The 15,368-nt window shown below is 42.8% G+C and overlaps 1 long non-coding RNA gene across 1 annotated transcript in view; it reads left to right on the top strand.

Moving 5' to 3' along the window:
• Positions 1 to 3,697, top strand: part of LOC135058054 (uncharacterized) — a 47,956-nt gene extending 44,259 nt beyond the window's left edge. The window contains exon 4 of the long non-coding RNA XR_010244566.1: positions 2,022 to 3,697. This is a non-coding gene — a long non-coding RNA (uncharacterized LOC135058054). The remainder of the gene's footprint in view (positions 1 to 2,021) is intronic.
• The last annotated feature ends 11,671 nt before the right edge of the window (positions 3,698 to 15,368 follow it).

Raw genomic sequence — 15,368 nt, 5'->3', positions numbered from 1 at the left:
CAGATCTTGTGACTGATGGTGAATCTTTGTAAGCATAATATCAGATTAGTGCCTCATCCAGTGGGTCTACTATACAATGCATGCGATGTATTACTGCAGGGGGTAATTCAGACCTGATCGCTGGGCTGCGTTTTTTGCTGCCCTGCGATCAGTTAGTCGCCCCCTACAGGAGGAGGATTAAATTTCTGTGCAAGTGTACGATCGTATGTGTAGCAGAGCTGCACAAACTTATTTTGTGCAGTCTCTGCACAGCCCAGGAACTTACTCAGCTGCTATTGTTTCCTGCTGATCTGGGCCGGATTTGACGTCAGACACCCTCCCTTCAAATGCTTGAACACGCCTGTGTTTTTCCGGACACTCCCTGAAAATGGTCAGTTGACACCCACAAATGCCCTCTTCCTGTCAGTCTCCTTGTGAATGCCCATGCGATTGGATTCTTCACACAATCCCGACCCTGACAGGTGATCCCTATTGCTGCAGTCCATCATGCCTGTGCATTGCAGTCCATACGCATGTGCAGTTCAGATCTGATCGCACACTGTGCAAAAACACACAGCGGCGATCAGGTCTGAATTACCCCATGTGCCAAAAGGCTATATTGTCCGATATATTGCTTAGTGTGTATCTGGCTTTTGTTGATCGGAGTTCCACCACTGTATCTAATATTCCATTTATATGTTCCTGCATATTCTTTCCTTTGCCAAGTCTCATTTGTTATACTTTCCTCAGTAGTAACAGCTTATTACAATACAATATTTAAATTGGATCTTTCATGCAGCTTTTGTAATGCATAACACATCCCACAGGCCTTTTTGCAGTAGTCTTATAACTTTACATGCTTAGCTACTCCTCTTCATCGAAAAACATATGGCTGATGGTACCTGTCTCATATCCTGCTCATGGTTACTAACCTTTCTATCTGCAGTGTAAAAAGATGCGAGTGCTATGAGTAGTGTTTTGGCTGTAATTCATCATTGTGTTTTGGATTAGAAAAAACCACCCTCCAGACCCTTTGCATCTAAATTTTTTTATTTTATTATAAAAGCAGCTAAAAATGTAACTTGGATCTGTTGTTGATCCTCCAGTATTATACACCTCAATAACATTAATTTCCAGTAGTTTCCAGCAATTTTGACCACCTCAGAGCTCACAATATTGGGCACTAATATTGGCCAAAGACTGGCTGTCTAAACTAAACAGATTAGTGACACATGACAGTTTAAAAGAATATAGCAAATCTATGAAATCTTGCAGCGCAGTAGTGGCAGAGAGGCTGGCAGTTACATCATATAACTCCATAGAAAGAATGTTTTCATTAGTCAAGAAGAGGCCCAGTGGCTGTACAGAAAGATGGAGATCGTGTAACTGATGGTGCATCTTTGTAAGCACAATGGCAAATTAGCACCTCATCCAGTGAGCATACTATACGATGCATGCAATATATTGCTCCGATCTGCGTCAGAACAATATATCATCCTATACATTGTTTAGTGTGTACCTGGCTTTTGTCCTTACCCATTGATCAGAGTTGCACTACTGTATCTAATATTCCATTTATATGTTCCATTTGTATGTATTGTAAGGCAGGCAGAGGATTGATTGATTGATAACTTGATTGATTGATTGATTAATTAATTAATTGATTGATGAAGAAGATTAAATTTGAGGCATGAGCTTGTGAGAATCAGAAGACTGTTTTGCAGCAATTGAAAAGAGGAAAGGACACAAAAGAATACTATGTTAATAACTAAGGATTCCTGACAAGGGTTGAAAGAGAAGCCAAGAAAATGAATAGTTGCAATGCAGAGCTGCAAACTCCAAATCAACCTATCAACCTATCTTACTGCTAACAAATATAAGGAGGCTGAGCTGCTGGACATATGACCCCCCCCCCCCCCCCTCTCTCTCTCCCCTTTCATTCCTAATTGTGTAACACACTCCTATAGTACATTTATGAGATGCACCAGCCACCAGTGTTTGAATATGAGTATTAATACTATGTTTTTTTCTCCTAAATCTAGTCCACAGGCACAGAGATTTTCTGCTTATCCATGATCTACAAGCTTGCAAGCATTTCTGAAGATAGTTGTGAATAATTTCTCTTGTTCATATTACTGAATAATATTACAGATATAACCACGCTCATTCAGCCCATGGTACGACAGGCTGTGACTAGTATTCACACACACGACTAGCCGCATCCACAACTAGCATAGCTACATCTGTAAATATGCTTGATAGAGATGTGTCCTCATACATCTTGCCTCAATACAGTATGCCACACAGTGATTGCTACAACTCTATTAGAATCAGGTGGTTTTTTTTTTTTACAGGAAATGCGTTGCACAAACAGACTATGCTGATTAAAATTATATGCGGAATGCCTATATTCTGTGTGCGTCTGTGGCTGTATCTGCATACGAAATGCTACATTTTGTATACAAATACATCCATGGCTACAAACAAAATATAGGCATCATTGTGCGATTAATACGCATTTTAATGGAAAAAGTCACACAAAATTGACGATTGGTGCTACCAAGTCATGCCACAGCATGGCATGAGTAGAAGGACTGTTCAATGTGCCAGGAGGCTAGATGTATGTGGCCACATCTGTAATTCTGATTGTTAACTTATTGGCCTTTGTGAGGCACAACATTATTTCTGGTTAAAATATGTTGCACACTAGTAATGTATTACAACAATAACCAATACAGATGTTTACCTATGTAAAAACAACTGTCAACAATGCCTCCAAAAAACAGTATTATGTAATTATTATTGTTTCTTAATAATTTATTATACACTGCCAGTCAGTCACATGCATGATAAGAATGACACATTAGCTGGTAAAGGATTGACTTTACCAATGCCCCACAAGAATACAGCCTTATGATAAGAAAAGTGGTTCAAGATGGAATCGTCCATGGGCCACCCATCCTTATGTTGTATATTAAAGAGGACATGCTCAGTTTAACAGCAAGCTGCAAGAACATTATTATTAGCTCTGCTCTGTCCTTTGGGTACAGACTCTTGAGTTCACTTTCCTGTTCCCAGAGCTCTGTTCACTGCATCAAAGTATTATGGGTTCCAGCCTGCTCCAGATACAGCCTGTATTATCCAAGCTACAGTACAGCTCAATCCACCTAAAACTAAATTAACCTTTATTAATGCCCTTTTTGGCGTAGTTTCAGTCATTCAAAGCTTTTTAGCCTTGATACTCAGAACATTGGCTACCATAAGATAAATGCATGCTGTCTGAATGTCCTGTAGATTGCTACACAAATAGTTGCTAATTCTTTTTTATGTATTATCTTTTTTAGTTAATCATTTCATGGTCTAAAGTAACAATCATAATCATAACACTTGACAAAAGTTTACAATTATTACAATCATTCTCAGGATTATGATACTGAAAATATAAACTTGACTTGTTATGCGCCAACACTAAAGCAATAAAAGAAAAGAAAGAAATAGGAAGATCACAATGGTGATATAACAGAACGTAAAACCCATAATATTCAATGCGTAACAGATGAAAGAGACATGAAAAGCACAAAGCAAAAAAAGATAAACAACAATATTTTCTAATGCTATAAAATGGGAACAGTCTATTGTACTGTAACTAATGATGTTTGAGTGTACTACATTTGTTTGCAGCATTTTAGTAAACAGAGTAACAAGATAATAACTATAAAGACAAATTATGGCAATAAATTATCTAGATTCAAAATGAAACTTACGTCCTTTCTCTCTTGGATAACTAAAGATTAAAAATAATGTAAAATAATAAACAAATGGATTGGATTTTAAACTCTCAGTGGATACTAGATGGATATATTTTGTATGTTATTCTTTTCTTTAATATAATGAGTTGAATGAAATATGTTGGTGCCAAACCAATATATGATAATGTTCATAAAATGATGCATATTCAATATATCTTATACAGTAATATCTCTAGAAACAGAGTCCTGGCAGTTTGCCACAGACGCGCGGAAGCTAGCTGGCTACTCCACGCATTTGTCTATCCCCAGGAGCACCTTCTGTAAGGTAAAACCACTCTGCTGCCATCACTGAGACACAGACAAATAATATAATCCTCATGATTCAGTGCAAAAGGTAACCACTGATTACTAATGTCCGAGTGATTTGTGAGGCGGAGATATGCACATGGTATGTAAGGGTGGAAAGATGGTAGATTTGAAAAATATAAAAAAACAATATTCCTGGAAGACCTATGAAAGGAAAAATAGCTTCACATTGACCATATTTTAATTTAGCGCTATTTTAGTAAATAAGGGGTATATTATAAAGTATTGGGTAATTGTAGGAGAGTGTTAGGCGCCGGGGCCGCAATGTCCGCGCGGCCCGGCGCCTAGCAACTAGGGACGCCGTGCGCGTTCAGCCGCCGGCTTCCTAGCAACGCTAGACGCCGGGCGCGCTGAGCCGCACGGACCCTAGCAACGGGGACGCCACGGGCGGACCGCGTTCCCCGTTGCAGGGTCTAATTGCACACACACTTGTCTTCTGGCCGTGCAGCAAGGCAGCTGCACGGCATTAATACCAATCAGGCTCTGAACAGCTGATTGGAGGACTCCCTGCTAAATACCTGCCCAGTGCTGCACACAGACGCCGGTAATAGCTTCCTGCATGCTGCCTTGGTTTGCTGAACGTCTGTTCCTGTCCTGCTGTATCCGGTCATTCCTGTCCTCAGAAGTTCTGTATCTTGGAGCTGTCATCTCATCCCAAGAAGTCGTTTGGTCCCCTGTTGTCCTCAACGATCACCAGAGAATATCGTGTGGTGTTCGTGAGTTACGGCTCTGCCGTATGTTGCGGCTCAGCTGCTTTTTCTTTATATTCTGTTTCGGAGCATTTGCGGAGGGTTCCGCTTCCACAAGTCCTCTCCGGAACTCGGCGGTGCCGGGTAGGAGAGTGGACAAGTGGATATTTTGGTTGTCCTTTTCCCTGGCGGTTTTTCCGCACATATTCTAGTTTTTAGTTTCTTGTAGCCCCTGGCCTGGTTGTTTAGTCAGAGGGCCCCTTGTTATCACCCTGTCTCGGATTTCCCTTTGTCTCCCATTAAGACCTGAGGGGGCATCGGAGTTGGGCAGACATAATCCGCCCTTCAAACGCGGCTGCCATGGGCTCAAGCAACCATAGTCTCGCAGGTGATTTCTGACAGCACGGGCGAGACAACGGAGTTAGGGCGCAAGGGGCTATTTTCCATTCCCGCTCCCTTCCCCAGCATTTCGTTCCAGTGCTCCGGTCCTCGCAAAAGATCTCCTCAGAGCAGAGTGCTGGAATCATAACAGAGAGTCACATCTGTAAAGAAAATTAAAAGTGCTTGCAATTTATAACAGATTAGAAAATAGTCAAATTAAACGTGTCAATAAATATCATTTCATTATATGAGTACACAACTTTAACAAGTTCAAGTTCAAGTTGAACTTTAACACACACTGAACTAGAATCAGGTGTTTTTGTTTTTTTTACAGAAAATGCGTTGCACAAACAGACTATGCTGATTAAAATTATATGCGGAATGCCTATATTCTGTGTGCGTCTGTGGCTGTATCTGCATACGAAATGCTACATTTTGTATACAAATACATCCATGGCTACAAACAAAATATAGGCATCATTGTGCGATTAATACGCATTTTAATGGAAAAAGTCACACAAAATTGACGATCGGTGCTACCAAGTCATGCCACAGCATGGCATGAGTAGAAGGACTGTTCAATGTGCCAGGAGGCTAGATGTATGTGGCCACATCTGTAATTCTGATTGTTAACTTATTGGCCTTTGTGAGGCACAACATTATTTCTGGTTAAAATATGTTGCACACTAGTAATGTATTACAACAATAACCAATACAGATGTTTACCTATGTAAAAACAACTGTCAACAATGCCTCCAAAAAACAGTATTATGCAATTATTATTGTTTCTTAATAATTTATTATACACTGCCAGTCAGTCACATGCATGATAAGAATGAAACATTAGCTGGTAAAGGATTGACTTTACCAATGCCCCACAAAAATACAGCCTTATGATAAGAAAAGTGGTTCAAGATGGAATTGTCCATGGGCCACCCATCCTTATGTTGTATATTAAAGAGGACATGCTCAGTTTAACAGCAAGCTGCAAGAACATTATTATTAGCTCTGCTCTGTCCTTTGGGTACAGACTCCTGCGTTCACTTTCCTGTTCCCAGAGCTCTGTTCACTGCATCAAAGTATTATGGGTTCCAGCCTGCTCCAGATCCAGCCTGTATTATCCAAGCTACAGTACAGCTCAATCCACCTACAGCTATCTTTACCAGCGTATATAAGTCATTACTGGCTACTCACAGTTAGCTTATTGCTCAGATATGTAACTTCAAGACCCAGACAGACATTCCAGCAAAGGTAACTTCAGCCGATTCCAAAAGCATTGTCAGTTGCAGCTTCACTTCAGTAAATCCTCAGCCAATTCCAGTTCGGACCAGAAGCAGTCAGTTCCAGGCTGACATCAGTAATTCCTTTACCAATTCCAGTCCAGTCCAGAAGGATTGTCAGTTCCAGCCTGACTTCAGTAATTCCTTTGCCAATTCCAGTCCAGTCCAGAAGGATTGTCAGTTCCAGCCTGACTTCAGTAAATCCTCAGCCAGTTCCAGTCCAGCCCAGAAGCACTGTCAGTTACAATACTACTTCAGTTAGTTCCCAGTACGGTCAAGAAGTTATAGACTATACACTTCAGAATCCCAGTTCTGACAGCCTCACTGTTGTTTATTCTGACCTGAACTCCATCCTGATTCCAGTTCTCCAGCTCCAGTATAACCTTATTCACAAGAGCTACATATGCACACTGAGCTTCCTGCACATCGCCCAACTATTGAGCCATCTCCAGTGTTATCCTCAGGAACACAAGAATCTCCTGACATGATGCTGGTGTTGGGTGTTTTAGATCCTGCTGCTGCTGAAGGTGATACACCCACCCAGTGGGCTGTGTGATGAAAGCGCTGGTAATGTTGTACATTGCAGATATATTTATCACAGTTTTCTGTCCTATAAGATGTAAAACCCCCGGAAAATGTCTGTGATTCCAAAACAGACCGGATAGATTAAGGGTTCCTGGGCTTGTGGATTAAGAGGGAGGGTGGGCACCATCCATTAAACCAATTTGAAGTATTCAGATCATTAGGCTAAGATCAGGCTAATTCGTGCTCGCACCTGTAAAGGCTAATAAATGTGTTTTGGGGCTTTCTTCAGTGTCTCACTACCTGGGGGAACAGGCAGCATGCTTGTTATGAGACACTGTGCTTTACTAACTGCGAGTACTGTGCATATGCCTATGTTTGTGTTAGGGGCATTACTTTCTACCACTCAGAGAGGGAATCTGTTTGTGTAGTTAGTGGCCAGATGGGCTACAACTTATTTTTATGTTTTGTGTTTCATGTACTGCACAATAAAACTAGCTAATGCTTTGTTGCTCAAAACCCTGGACTGGTATGCTGTTTCCTGACTCATGTGTGTTTGGAAGTACCCATCTGCCCAAGTAGAGGGTACCCCTACTTTGAACTCCTCACAGCTGTCACCAGAGCAGGCCCTAACCAATATGATGCCCTAGGCAAGATTTTGGCTGGTGCCCCCTAGCACCACCGCTGGTTCTGCCTCTGACCTTGCACCTCTTTCCCAGCACTATCACCCCTCACCCATAGCAGTCCTTGTACCCCCTATATTTTAAATAGGAACAGTTTGCACATTTGACGCACAGCCCACAAAGGGGCATCTTCTTGCTGGGAAGAGGCATGGCCACACAATAGTAACCCCAATTCCAATTACGCCACACAGTACTGCAACTTTATTCACATTTTATCTTGCGATAGTGTCCATAATTCATATTACATTCATACCAACAGGGTTCCAACTAGCACCAGTCAGGTGCTACCTTGGGTCAACAGATTCAATTCCAAAAGTAAAGTTACTAAACAACTGGCCAAAACTTTTTGTCCCATTATCAATACTGATAAAAATTTACCAGCCTTGACAGGTACCAGGCTGCTTCCATGTTATACTCGTGGTCGCAACCTTGGAGATCTCCTTGTGAAAAGGGACATTATGAAGCTTAAAAAGCAAGCAGCAGCCACTCATTTTCTTAGTCAAAAAGCAGGTTGTCACAGGTGTTTGGGCTGCACCACTTGCAGATCCCTAATACCAGGAGACACCTTTACACATCCGTATTCAGGGCAAAAATACAGGATCAGACACGCTCTCACTTGTACCACCAAATTTGTAATTTACGTTCTGTCTTGCCCATGTGGCTTAAGCTACGTGGGCAAGACAGAACGACAATTTAGGGACAGGATGGCGGGACACAGGTCAGCCATCAGGGCAGCCTTGGAATCAGGCACTAGCGATCAGCCAGTGGCACGCCACTGTGCCAATGCTAGACACAGCATTGCTAGTATCAGAACTAAATTGATTGATCATGTTCCTGCCAATATCAGAGGAGGCAATAGGAAAAAGCAATTATTACAACTAGAGAGTAAATGGATTTACACCTTGGGAACTGTATTCCCAAGAGGTTTAAATGACTCACTTGGATTACAATGCTTTCTATAGCCTCATTTATGGTATAGATTAGCTTACTGTACAGGCTAGTCCGTTGAAAAAGAAATCAGTAACCCCTTCTTTCAATAGCATACAGTAATTGGGGATGAATATAGTGAATATTAGCCAATATTGTCCATACTGCCTATATTTGTCACTAAAGTTTCCTGCTTTTAACTTGTTTTTAACGTTTAGATAAGAATATCACTGCCGCCGGGTTGCCGGGGCAACGGGATGTTATGCAACCTGATTGGCCGGGTGAGGTGGGCGCTTCCGGATGACGACATCCAGTGGATGCGCTCGTCATGACGCTGCGGGTCTCGTGGAGGTCGCCGCCGGGGGTGAGCACCCACCTGCGTCTGATCAGGTAATTCTGTGTTTGTTAGTCAATGTATAAATGTCTTGTTTTTGTCACATATCATGTTTGCTAATCCTGACGACGGGCGAAGGCCCGAAACGTTGATCATTAAAGCACGTTTTTGCAGCTAATACAAGTCTCTGAGTGCCGCCAATTTGCACGGATATATATATATATATATATATATATAGCATTCTTTCTCCAATAGGACTCAAGGCGCTCAACAGATAGAACGAACATAATACAGTACAGAAAAACTGAAGTACAAAAAAGCTTTTCATAAAATACAGAGAGCATGGAGAGAATAAAAGGACAATAAGGAAATGCTTGAGTGAAAGAGGAAGGTCTTGAGTCTGTTTTTGAAGGATTCTACAGTTGGGGCCTCTAAAGCTATGTGGGGAAGCGAGTTCCATATAGCTGGAGTTGCATGGCTAAGAGATTGACCCCCAGATGAATTACAGTATATTCTAGGTACTACTAAAAGTCCTCCATCCACAGATCGCAGTAATCGAGTGGGGCAGTATAGGATCGGAAGCTGCTTCAGGTACCTTTGGCCCCGATTATTCAGGGCTTGGAAAGTCAATAAACCAATCTTGAAAACAATTTGCCATCTTTCAGGCAGCCAGTGGAGGGAGTAGAGAATAGGTGTTGTGTGGCTGGAATGGGGCTGGTTGGTTAACAGCCTGGCAGCTGCGTTTTGTACCAGCTGCAAGTGGTGCAATTATTTTGCTGGGAGACCAAGGTAGAGGGCACTACATGTGCCGGATCTGTGCAGAAGATATTATACCAAGGTATACTTGGGCACTTAATGCATGAGATCCCTTACTAAGCTGCAGCCTAAAACAGATAGGCGGAAGTCCCTCCCACAATAGAAAAAGATATACAAAGATGGAAGGCTGCGCTCTGAGATATCTCAATAATAGTAGTTCTCTGAGAGTGAATCACTTAAAATCACAATTTAATAAAACCACAAAATAAAAATGCATACAAAAAAACAACCACATTATAAGAGCATGAATTCATGTACAATGATAAAAGAATATTACCCTAGGTATTAGGTCAGGAGATGTAATAATATTTAATTAGAGGAGTCCGTTCCAAAAGTTACCCATTTGTTTAGAAATAGAGCCAAATTACGCAATGGTCTCTTACATGCAGAGGGAGTCCAGTAGCCGAAGCATTGGCCGATTCACTGTTAGAGGCAGCAGGGCCAAAACTAGGAATTTCGGTGCCCGGGGCAAGGCAGTAATTTGGCACCCCCCACCCCCCAAAAAAATACAAAAATAATAAAAATACAATTTAACAAAAAATATATAAAAAATTACAACTGCGCCACGCAGTAGTGCAAACTTATTCTAATTACACTGCATTGTACCACTCATTACGCTGCCCCACGGGTGAGAGAGGGAGAGAGAGAAAGATGGGAGAGAGGGGTGAGGGAGAGATAGTAATCACACACATAAGTACATACAGTGCCCCTTTCCTGAGTCACATTCACCATTTAGGCAGGCTCAGGCTGATGCTGGCTAGTGAGACCTACACCATACTTGCCTACGCTCCCTCATTCTGCAGGAGACTCCCTGAAATAGAAGCAATCTCCCTGACTCCCTGATTGCACCTTAACCCCATTATGCAGCTGTTACATTCTCGGGGGGGAATAAATCACAGATACATACATTCAAATGGGAACATCAGTGCCATTTCCCTGCATTGGTTATAAGGCACAATAATCCTTATGGCTACATGCATTTTAAATACAGTTTCTCATGGCCACTTACAGTATATGAAACCTACTGTAAAGCACAATACACAAACAAATTCTGCAAAATATCAGTGTCTTTTCTTCAACAAGTAGATCTTACTAACTTTGGGGCTCATTTACATTTGGATATAAGTAATTTTTATGACAGGCCTCTCAGATGTAGCAGCACATGTCCGCACTGATAGGTGTTACTTTCACATCTCCCTGAAATGCTTTTTCAAAAGTAGGCAAGTATGACCTACACTCTCCCATGCTGGCTGAGCTGGCCTGGCACTGACAGTGCAGTGCCTTGTAGCCGCGCCCCCTTTTCGGACTGCACCTGCAGCTGCTACAAATCTTTGGAGCTGAGGTAACTTGCCCCTGTGATCCATCCTTATCTGGCCCCCCCTGACACCCCTTCCCTCTGTGACTGCGGTTGAAAGGAGCCTGATGCACTGAAATGGATAAACTGAAAGTAAACTACAGCCCTTGCAAGGGCTGCTGGGAACTGTAGTTTATTTTCAGTTTCTTCACTGCAAGGAGCCGGCTGCATTGCTGTGAAGAAACTGAAAATAAACGACAGTTCCCAGCAGCCCTTGCAAGGGCTGTAGTTTACTTTCAGTTTATCCATTTCAGTGCATCTGGTTCTTTGCAACCGCAGCTGCAGCATGAGGGGGGGGGGGTGTTAGGGGGTTAAAGTGACAGTCATGGCACCCCCTCTGATCCAGCGCCTGGGTCACATGCCCCCCTAGCACCCCCTAGTTGCGGCCATGGAGGCTGTTGCAGCTTTAAATAGTCCCGTGTTTAGAATGGGTTCCTCATGCAATACTGTGTTGGTATTGGTAATAAGCCGGAGTCCTCTCTGGGAGGGTAATTCAGACCTGATCGTAGCAGCAAATTTGTTAGCAGTTGGGCAAAACCATGTGCACTTTAGGCATACTTACCTACCTTCTGGCAGCTCTCTCCGGGAGAGAGCTGCCAGGACGGCTCAGTGGAGGGGCTGGGCTGGGCAATGTCGAGAGGAGGGGGCGGAGGAGGCGGAACGGGGCGGGGAGGAGGAGGGGAGGAGGCGGAACGAGGGCGGGGTTATAGATTTACACGTTTAAACCACGCCCCCGCTCTGTAATGCCGCGATAACCGGCATTTTACAGCAGGGGGCGTGACTATGATGACGCGATTCAACAAGAATCACGTCATCTACTGTCCGGACCGCCCACTTTACTCTCAAAGTGGGTGGCCGGGCAGGGGGAACTTGAAAAACCGGGAGACTTGCCTGCTCTTCCGTGGGGCCGGGAGGGTCACCCGATTTTCGGGAGCCTCCCGGCCATTCCGGGAGAGTAGGCAAGTATGACTTTAGGTGTGGCAGATATAACATTTGCAGAGAGATAGAGATTTAGATTTGGGTGGGTTATTTTGTTTCTGTGCAGAGTAAATACTGGCTGCTTTATTTTTACACTGCAATTTATATTTCAGTTTGAACACACCCCACCCAAATCTAACTATCTCTGCACATGTTATATCTGCCCCCCCTGCAGTGCACATGGGCCCTCATTCGGAGTTGATAGCTCGCTGCCGATTTTCGCAGCGCAGCGATCAAGTGAAAAAACGTAAATTCTGCGCATGCGCATGGTAAGTACTTTCACACAAAACTTTGTAGTTTTACCCAGGCTTGAGCAACGTTTTTCAGTCGCTCGAGTGATCGTAGTATGATTGACAGGAAGTGGGTGTTTCTGGGCGGCAACTCAGCGTTTTCAGGGAGTGTGCTAAAAAACGCCGGTGTGCCAGGCGAAAACGAAGGAGTGGCTGGAGAAACGGGGGAGTGGCTGGCCGAACGCAGGGCGTGTTTGTGACATCAAACCAGGAACTAAACAGACTGCATTCATCGCAAGATAGGAGTAGGTCTGGAGCTACTCAGAAATGGCATGAAATTTTTCCTGTGCAATTCTGCTAATCTTTCGTTCGCACCTCTGCTAAGCTAAGATACACTCCCAGAGGGTGGCGGCCTAGCGTGTGCATTGCGGCTAAAAGCAGCTAGCGAGCGATCAACTCGGAATGAGGGCCTTGGTTTTGCCCAACTGCTAACAACTGTGCTGCTATGATCAGGTCTGAAATACCCCCTGGGTATTTTTAGCAAGATGGTAATTTCCAGGGGTTGGTTTGGCTCCAAATATTCAAAATGTTCTGACCAAATGGTGGGCAGCACCTGACGTGTTTCACTGCGTGTAGCCTGCAGTTTTTTCAAAGATGTGATGTGCTGACTCTGTTTGGGGTTTATATACCCTACAATATGGTGGCTATTTAGCACCTGCATGTTTAGTTTAATCAATCAAATATAGTATGCATAGAAACAATACAAAAATAAATAAAAAAGAGACATACATATCTCTATAGCGAGACACTTCACATACATAAATTTGTATTTTTATGTTTCATTTGTATTTTACATATAAGGAGCTATATCTCCAAGCAATCAATGGTTTTGTATATCATATGTCACCTAGGAGACAGTTCCTGATGTACTCCTATAGGTCAGGAGGGCATCAGGTGATGGACCTAAAGTTCATGTGATAACCGGTCACATGACCAAAGTATTCCCCTCATAACCAAATAGGGGGTTTGTAACTGTCATTTTATATTCCCTAGTGAAGTGGGTGATGTCATTTAATTGCACCCCTACATTTATATATACAACCATGTTTAATCGAGTACACAGAACCAGCGCCACCGCACTCGCCAGGGAATTATCTCCATGGCAACGTGGTGACGTCAGCATCATCCCTATAGCTCCATGTGGGCCACTGATAGGGGCAGATTAGGGTGAACTGGCGTGATGAAGTAATGCGCTAGCTGGGGGTTGCCAGACCGATGTCCAATTGCATGATGGCCGCCCCCGCCACATTAGCAAGACTGACGTCTCGATATACTGGGATTTAGCAGAGAGCTTGGGACTAGCTGATACTTGACTGCTTGGTATTATGTTACTGTATTTTTCCGATTTCCCAAATACTTTGCATGAGCTCGCTGCAAAAGACATAACATGGAGGAAGCTTATAGATGGTTAACGTCCCTAAGTATACTTACTTTGGCTTTACAATAGTACAGATGGCTTGACAAATGTCAGAATTTGGGTAAAAATAATTACACACACACAAAGTAACTTTTTTGGTCTAATGCCCAGGCATGACAATTGTCATATTTTCATAATGGGCAAGAACTGCTGTCACAGATGGCTGACTTAAGCTGGGTACACACTAGGTGATCGTCTGATCGTCTGAACCAGCGGAATGAACCAACATATTATGCACATCCTCTACTGTGTACCCAGTACCTCAAACTCCCATGAGTCGCTTGCCGGGTCATCCCATCGGGCATGCTTTACATTTGATGGGACAATCTGACAAATGACTGGATGCAGGGGAATGTGGCTGTGAACATTATATTGCGTCGTTATTAGAGATGTGCACCGGAAATTTTTCGGGTTTTGTGTTTTGGTTTTGGATTCGGATGTATTTTGGCAAAACCTCCCTGAAATTTTTTTGTCGGATTTGGGTGTGTTTTGGATTCGGGTGTTTTTTTTTCAAAAAACCCTCAAAAACAGCTTAAATCATAGAATTTGGGGGTAATTTTGATCATATAGTATTATTAACCTCAATAACCACAATTTCCACTCATTTCCAGTCTATTCTGAACACCTCACACCTCATAATACTATTTTTAGTCCTAAAATTTGCACCAAGGTCGCTGGATGACTAAGCAAAGCGACCCAAGAGGGCGGCACAAACACCTGGCCCATCTAGGAGTGGCATTGAAGTGGCAGACAGGATGGCACTTAAAAAAATTGTCCCCAAACAGCACATGATGCAAAGAAAAGAAAAGAGAAAAAGAGGTGCACCGTGGTCGCTGGACGGCTAAGCTAAGTGACACAAACACCTCAATATCACAGGAATTATTCGTTCTAATCAATGGTATTATTGGTCCAAATCACTGGAAGAAAATTACAAAATCACTGGAATTATTTGTTCTAATCAATGGTATTATTGGTCCAAATCACTGGAAGAAAATGACAAAATCACTGGAATTATTTGTTCTAATCAATGGTATTATTGGTCCAAATCACTGGAAGAAAATGACTAAATCACTGGAATTATTCGTTCTAATCAATGATATTATTGGTCCAAATCACTGGAAGAAAATGACAAAATCACTGGAATTATTCGGAAACATTTGTAGAAAGTCGCTGCTTTCTAATTACAGAAATGTTCAGATATTCCTGCGAATCCACAATCCCTTCCCAGAGGAAATATAAGATTTTAAACCTACCGGTAAATCTTTTTCTCCTAGTCCGTAGAGGATGCTGGGGACTCCATAAGGACCATGGGGAATAGACGGGCTCCGCAGGAGACATGGGCACTGAAAAAGAACTTTAGGTATGGGTGTGCACTGGCTCCTCCCTCTATTCCCTCCTCCAGACCTCAGTTAGAGAAACTGTGCCCAGAGGAGACGGACAGTACGAGGAAAGGATTTTGGAAATCCAAGGGCAAGATTCATACCAGCCACACCATTCACACCGTATAACATGGGATACACGAACCAGTCAACAATATGAAACAAAACCAGTATCAGTCCAAAACTGATCCAAACTGAAAACATAACACTTATGTAAGCAACAA

The sequence above is a fragment of the Pseudophryne corroboree genome, chromosome 3 (assembly GCF_028390025.1).
Source record: "Pseudophryne corroboree isolate aPseCor3 chromosome 3, aPseCor3.hap2, whole genome shotgun sequence".
Lineage (NCBI taxonomy): Eukaryota > Metazoa > Chordata > Amphibia > Anura > Myobatrachidae > Pseudophryne > Pseudophryne corroboree.
This window is presented reverse-complemented; position numbering and strand designations above follow the sequence as displayed.